Source organism: Uloborus diversus, chromosome 1, assembly GCF_026930045.1.
Source record: "Uloborus diversus isolate 005 chromosome 1, Udiv.v.3.1, whole genome shotgun sequence".
NCBI lineage: Eukaryota > Metazoa > Arthropoda > Arachnida > Araneae > Uloboridae > Uloborus > Uloborus diversus.
Genome location: NC_072731.1, coordinates 72,636,412 through 72,644,326, shown reverse-complemented (window position 1 = coordinate 72,644,326; position 7,915 = coordinate 72,636,412).

The window sequence follows — 7,915 nt, the reverse complement described above, 5'->3', positions numbered from 1 at the left end:
GATGAATGATAGGTTGCATCTAAGCGTGGCTTCAATGTCTTTCACATTGAGTGAAGTACACTATTGGATTAAATCTCAACTTTTCTAGGATAATTCTTTAAAATAACAAGTAAGTACAGCTTTTGATCACTTTGTAGGTTTTAGGGCTTTCAAACATAGTTAAAAGTACGTTTAATGCTTTTCAGTTACCGGTAGTTCGTTACGATACCGTAGTACCGTTAGTTGTTGATTTTCAGTTGACCGTTACTGTCGTGAAATTTCCATCATTCAAAACGCTACTAAATATATCTATCATTATTTTGTTGAGTACTCGATAAGCAACATTTAATCACCAAAATAATAACCGCAATTTATCGCTAATCAACAAGTGAGAACCTAAATAAAAATGATTCTTGTGCTTCGTAGATTACTACACAACAGCGAGTGCAAAAAAATAAAAAGGAAATCTCTCTCCGTCTAGTTTTTTTTTTTTTTTCTTTTTCGTTCAAGTGTTTGAATCATTTCCTGCTAGCGTTTAATGTTTCGTTAGCGTTAGGAATTTCTTATTTCTTTACGTTTTTCAACTGTCGAAAAATTTCATATGCATTTTATTTTATTGTTACTCTTGATTGAAATTTTCAACGTTCGAGAAAGGATTTTGTTTTTCCGTAACTTTAATATCCCAGAATATTTTTGGCTCTTCATGTAAATAATTCATAAGTACATCTACATTTTACTTTCGGTGCGGTTATTTCTCACAAATAATCATTAACTTAACTATGATATTGAAATAATTACTCGTCTTTAACTTTAAATATATTTGTGCCAGTCTTTGATACCAAATAAAGTCTGTAGATATTTATTGTTTTATTCATTTTTAATATTACTTTGTAAAAAAAAAACTTATCAGTACGCAGAGTTTTTTCACAAGTTTTTTTACCGCCCCGAGAGTTATTATAATTATTATTATTTATTTTTAAGAAAAGGATAAAAATTTCACAGATCCGCAATATTTTTCATTTGCTTTTACCGACCCGCGGGTCAAAAGAGGTTGAGAAACACTGATGTAGAGAATGATCAGATGAATTAAAGCAATGAGCACTCCTTAACTATGTTGAAAACTCTGAAATATGATCAAATGCTGTAATTACAAGTTTTAATCATTTCCAGTACTGAATTCATGCAATGTGAAAAGTGTGCAAAACGTAGACTGTCATGAATCAAAACAAAACTATTAAAAAAAAACAAACACACAATTATATTCAAAAAAGCACACAATACGGGGGAGGGGGGATGAGGATCTACAGTAAGGGTGCCATTTCTCTCTCCGTAGGTTCATTCTTTTCACCCCGGCTGCCTACTTTTTGAAAGGTGCCTGTTTTTCACCCTAGTTAGAGGTGCAATTTCGGCTCCGTAATGGGTGCCTCTGGTGAACAAGCGTTTCACCCCTGAAAGGTGCCGAATGCAACCTGTAGTTTTAACAGTGTATAATTAACACAGTAAGTACTATAAGTTAATATAAGTGCACTGGTTGCTTTAAAATGGGGCTACTTGAACCCAGCTTTCAACAGTCCCAGATCACATTTCATCGTAAACCATGTTAAGTAGGGTCTGGTGGGGAAAAGTGGTCATAAAATCGTAGGTTTTCAACTTAGGTGGACAAAAAATGCTATAATTTCTTCAAAAACTTCAACTTTTTTCGTTGTTATTTTACATTGCATTATTAAAGAACACGGCACATTGATTTTTAGGAAAAAAAATATTGATTTAATTAGTTTTATAACACTTTCTTTTCTTCATGTATTTATAACCACTTTACCCCATGGGGTGGGGGAAAGTAGACATAGCATGGGGTAAAGTGGTCATAGTTAAAAATAGCTGCAAAACCGTTATAAATAAACCTAATATTTGTATAGTTCGGTTGTTTTTATAGTTACAAGTATATGCTCAAGTATATGCGTGCATACACGAGTATATACGTGTTTTGTGAACATGAGTAAGTAAACACATTCCTATATATGAATAGATACATGTATACATCAGTTACATTCATGCACGTGCCTACTCAAGCATATACGTGTATACACGAGTATATAAGAATTTTTACGGGATAACCTACAAGAGTGTATACGTGTCTTCACGAGTATATACGTGTACGGTAGACGTATATATGCATATATAAGTGTACATACATACAAGAACACGTATACACGAGTTAACTCGTTAATACATCCAGTGCGTATCTGTACATGACTACTCGCGTATATGCTCGTATATATATGGAAGCATGATTATATACGTATGTATACGTATAAACAAGATTGTAAGACGCATATACATACATTTACTTGAATACACCACTACATGTATGCATACACGAGTATGAACGCTTCTATATGTGCATGACTACAGAGTGAATCCAAACTCTTGAGTGAAAATCTAAGGGGTGTGAGAGGGCAGGATAAGAAGCAAAGAATTATGAGAAACTTATGGTTGCTGATGCGCTACATGCACACAAGCCAAAAACTGATTAATGCAAAACAGGTCACAAATTTGTTGCACAAAGAGTATTTTACCCAACATTTTAGTACATTAACAACATATTTAGAGGAGTTGTTGAAAGTTAAAGCCTGTAGTAGCTCTAATACGTGCATCGCAACAAAGGCACAGCGACTGATGAAAGATTTTCATAAGTCTCGTTATTGCAAGAGAATGTTTTGTGATTGCGACAGCTGCATTCCACAAATTTCATAAATCCCTTTAAAACTTTCTTGAAACCTTAAATGTTGTGTAAAATTGTCTTTGTGAAATAAATTTGTGACCTGTTTTGCATCCATCAGTTTCTGGCTTTGCGTGCATGTAGCGCGTCAAATTTGTGTTACTGACCATACTTTCCCTATGATTCTTGCTTCCTATCCTCCATTCTAACATCTATTAATAATTTGCTCTTGAGTTTAAAGTCACCCTGTATACATGTATATCATAAACTTGTATGTAAGTGTCTACTCAAGTACGAATGCGTATATACGTGTCTACCTGAGTATATAACTGTTCGTATATATACGAGTTTAAGCCAGTATATACGTGTATAGCCAAATGTATATCTGTATATAGATAAAAAATACTTGCAGACACTCATATACATAGTTATTGGTGCATTTATGTGAATACATATATATATATATATACGTGTTTACACGAATATATGCTTATGCACACGCATATACTCGTAAATTTGACCCTGTTTACTGTAAAAACAATACATGTTAAGTGAAATTAATATTTAATTTATATCTGCCTTATACTTAAATATTAAGTGACTTTACAAGAACAATATTCGTTAAGCCTAATATTATGACCACTTTACCCCATCTTACTTAAATTGCTCTAAAAAATTATCAAAAAGAGGTTGAGCTAACTGCTAACGAGTAACAGTTCTTGAGACATGTAGGAAGCTTCCTGTGCAGTCCATCTGTTCATTATTCTAACAAACAAAATTTCCTGAGAAAGTAAAAAGAGGTGTTTAGATTTTAAAATTTTTCATATTCACCCAACATATTTTTTTAACCACATAACATTTTTCCAGTTGTAAAATTTTGTATTCAAAATGTAGTTTCTAACCCCCTTACTCTGAAATAAAATTTTCACATTCATTCCAAAATTTATTTCCAAGCTATAGCCATTTCTTTGACGTATGACCACTTTACCCCATTGACCACTTTCCCCCACCAGACCCTAAGGTTTGTAATCTTTTAAAATAAAGAGGTTAGTTACTATATATACACGTTTATTTGCAGATCTGGAGATAAAAAGGGTCCGAAAGTAAAAGAGAACCTCTTGAAGTAGGAAATGATGTGTATTATTAAGAGGAAAAATTACAATTCTGCCCAGATTCAACTAATTCCGCAGAAATGTCTTATAGCGTCAGCCCATTTTGACTTAAGTATATCAACTCTAAAAAGGAAATTAAAAGATCGTTCCCAAAACATGCCTGGGCATCCTGTAGTATTTAGTAAGTAGGAAGAGCAGGTATTAAATAATATCAGAGAAAAAAATCCACCCAAGCCATTAAATTGAAGGGCTTTCATTCTTTCTAATGTTTAAATAATAAGCATTTCAATTGGTTTTAGCTGTAGTTTGATTATGTTTCTATTTGAGAAATTATGTTTGCCTATTTTTTTTATGTATATGTTGATTTTATATTAATTTATATAAATAATTTACAATTTATATAAATAGTTTGCCCACTAAAATGTACGTTTTGAGTTTATTTTTCAAAATCATTGGTCCTTCTTGATACCATCATTTTTTTACAGCTTTTTCTTCTTCTTTCTCTTTGCTGAATGGGACCAAGTAGCCCCAGCGCGGGGCTACTTGAACCCAATTTTTAAAAATAGAAAAAAATATAAACGATTTAAATTGTATAAAAAAGGCTTAAGGTGGTAGCAGAACGCCTGAAAAGTGGTTAAACGAGGTTATAAATTCACATTATGGGTTTAACCAAAATTCAGAGTAAAACTCGCAAAAGATATGAAGTTTCGAGACCAAGTAGCCCCACTTTACGGTATTAGATGCATACAGTCTGACCACCCATGACCAAAAAAAGGCAAACATCCAGTTTAGAGGCGCAAATGTATGCATCTAGTAGTTTGCAAGGGTGGTAGTTCGTTATAGATATGCTCTTTTACCTCTTAATTATTTAGATGTAGTTTTGTAAAAATGACAAATTGTTCACGGCAATAATTTGTTTAATCTAAAAACCATTTTCGACTATTTTTTTACAACATAGTTTTCATCTTACCATTTTGCTTTTGCATTTCCGGACTAAATGAAAACAGTTTATTTTCTTTTTGTTGTTTCCATAGAAACTCTGTTGTCCGCCTTCAGTTTAGACTGAAAGAATGCAATAAATTAATAAGGCACTAGTTACACTATAAAAACACGTGCATTAATATCCCTTCGCTTTTATTCTTTCTTGCCTGTTAGATTCATTCAGATGGAATTTTCTTAAATTGGCCGATGGCCAAATTCCATATATTTCGTAGTCAGACTGTACTTTTAATTTCAAAAATGTTCGAAATAAAGTGCAGAGGTCAGATATTAAGAGATTGAAGAGGAAAAAACCTGAAAAAGTATGAAATATAACTTTTTTTACATTTTCCAAGTTCACTACATTGCATCTATGGAAACAATCTCCATTGAGAAATAATGCAAACTCATTTTTTTTAAAAACATTTTACAAACATAATTTTACACTTAGTTTCAAAGGCTAGATCTTTCACCTACTCCCCCGTAGTTTGTACGGAAATTATCGATTTTGTAAGTTATAATTGTCTAATTTGCAAATCAGCAAAAATAGATAAATGTATCCGCAGGATATTTTCTTTTTATTTTATATGGAGACCACAAATTGCTTGTCCAATTAAGGAATCAAACAGTCGATTGCTCAAGAATATATAGTTTCAATTTGAAATGAAAACTCTCTTTATTAAACAGAGCACGTTTATAGCTGTAACTATACTTGTACATGTATTAGAAAGATTAGATTAATTTCATCAGAAATGTAAAGGTCAATATTCACTAGACAAATATACGAAAATAAAATAATTAGCTTGTTATTATATTTCAAAACTACGCAACAATTCGCATAGGAAACTAAGTAAGTTATTGAGCCACGGTAGAAACGCTGAGTTTGAAAACAGCTAAATGATTTTAATTTCCCGTGCATTGAAATTGGATTTCTGACAGTATCTGTATCTTTTGATAAATTTCCTTAAGGCTTCAAATTCTTTAAAATTCACCTTTATAACAGTTAAGATATTTTTCTGTTTTAGCGCAAAAATATAAATTTCATTGATTTAAGAGACAGTTAGTGTAAATTTTAATAAAATTCATGAAAACAGAAGGCGTTTTGTTAACATTAATTCCCAGTATAATTTTTTAATTGACTCATTTTAAAAAGCAGCACCTTTTTTTTCAAGATTTAAGTTCACAAATAAAGGAAAAACACAGTTTAGAAAACCTTTTTTGAAATGAAGTTTGAAAAATCATTTCGAAACAAAAAGGTAACAACAGTAGAAAAACTATGATAAAGACATCACTTTACTTCCTTTAACATCAATTAACTATTACATATTTTTATTTAAAAAAAAAGAAACGAAAATGGGTACGTTCACTGAGATGTACGCTAGGGATATCGAAAAAAAAAAAAACTGTTTTTCGAAATTCAAATTGTTAACTTGATAAAATGTTGCTCTTACAAACCCACATGTACCACAAAACTTTTTATTCAAATGAAAAAATATTTAGGTATTCTACATGAAGTTAAAAAAAAAATCCTTTTATTTTTTTTTCAAACGAAGTTGAAAGAAAAAAAAATCAAGTTGACCGACGTAAACGATGAAGTTGAACATCATCTCTTTATAGTCAATAAAAGCAAGGTTTCAAAGAAATTATGGAAGGAAGTCTGTGGCGGACGTGCGTCCAGGAGACCTCATAGCACCTACATTCTTGAAATTTTGTACAAAAGCACTTTGAGCCCCGGGGGTGTGCACCTGGGGTTTTATTTTTTAAATTCGAATTGTTTTTCTTTTTTTTTGTAATTAATTGTTTAAGCTCAAATTTTGCGTAAATTGGCTGTTAATGCCTATTAAAGGGGTGAAAAATTACTTGCATATATTGACATTATATATCGTTAGAAAGGGTAGAATTTTCCGCGTTCTACGCAGTTTGTTTCAATGCTCTAAATTAAATATGACGGGAGTTATTTGCGCTTTTAGCTCGAACTTTTTTAGGCTTAGCTAAAACTTAGGCACTACTTTCTTCATTAAAACTGAGTAAAAAGCATAGGAATGGGGGTCAAAAATAGTACTTTTTGGTCACTGAAATTGATAGAATAAGCAAAGAAAAAAAAACATGGGCCCAGAAAATACTTTTGTTTTCCCAACAGTTATTTTTTAATTAATTTTTTTAAATGTCCGATTTTTCAAACAGGTCGTGGTCTTGATGACGTCAAAAATGATGCTTTTTGGCACATCTTTCTATCGTATTTTCACGTTATGATAATCAAGAAGCGAATTACAATTGCGCTCTACACTTGCTATCAACCTTATCGTTTTCAATACACGTGAGTAAAGATGTGAATTAAATATTTTGAACCGTGAATGGCAACGCTGAATGGCATTTCATCATTTTTGATGTCATCCGCAGAAGCGTTAAATGATGAAGGAGTACCAATTTAAGTATTTTTTAAAAAATATTAAACTTAAAGAAATGATTTAAAAAATTGTCAGATCCTATGTTTTTAAACATGCTCTTTCAGAAAAAAATACTTTTAAAATTTTGGAAACGACCCTATTGTCTCACAGTTTTTTTTTTTTTTTGACTTCACTGGAAAGAGCGTATTTTTACTCCAGATCTAACTCGACCTATGATCAAAAGAAGTTTCTACCTCCAAAGGACAAAAAAGTTTCAACCCGTTAAGATTTAAGTTAGACTAATCGCATATCCATAAAATTATTGATGTTTTATTCGACGTTGCCATAGTTACGTCTTTTCGATTCGCATGTTTATTCTTTGTTATTAACAAACTTTAAGGGTTTCGGTTTAACGAAAAATCGTAGGCTCAACTCCATCTAAACAACGAACTAAAGAGCAAATCAAACGTACAAAAACGTACTCAGGAGCCCCTTAGCCTTTACCCCCTTTTTAATCTGTTCTTTTTTAATTGGCGATTTAAATCTTTGCGAATCCACGAAGATTGCTTCGCAATCTTCGGGGGTTGGTAGGCGTTAGCGAGCCCCCTAGTTGTTTAAAAAAAGACAGTTGTGGGACGGCCAACAGAAGTGAAAACTGCAAAAAGAAAAAAAAAAAATTGGTGTGTTTGTGTGTGTGATTTAAATTTAATTGTAGCTACAAAAATTTAAATTTTATAATT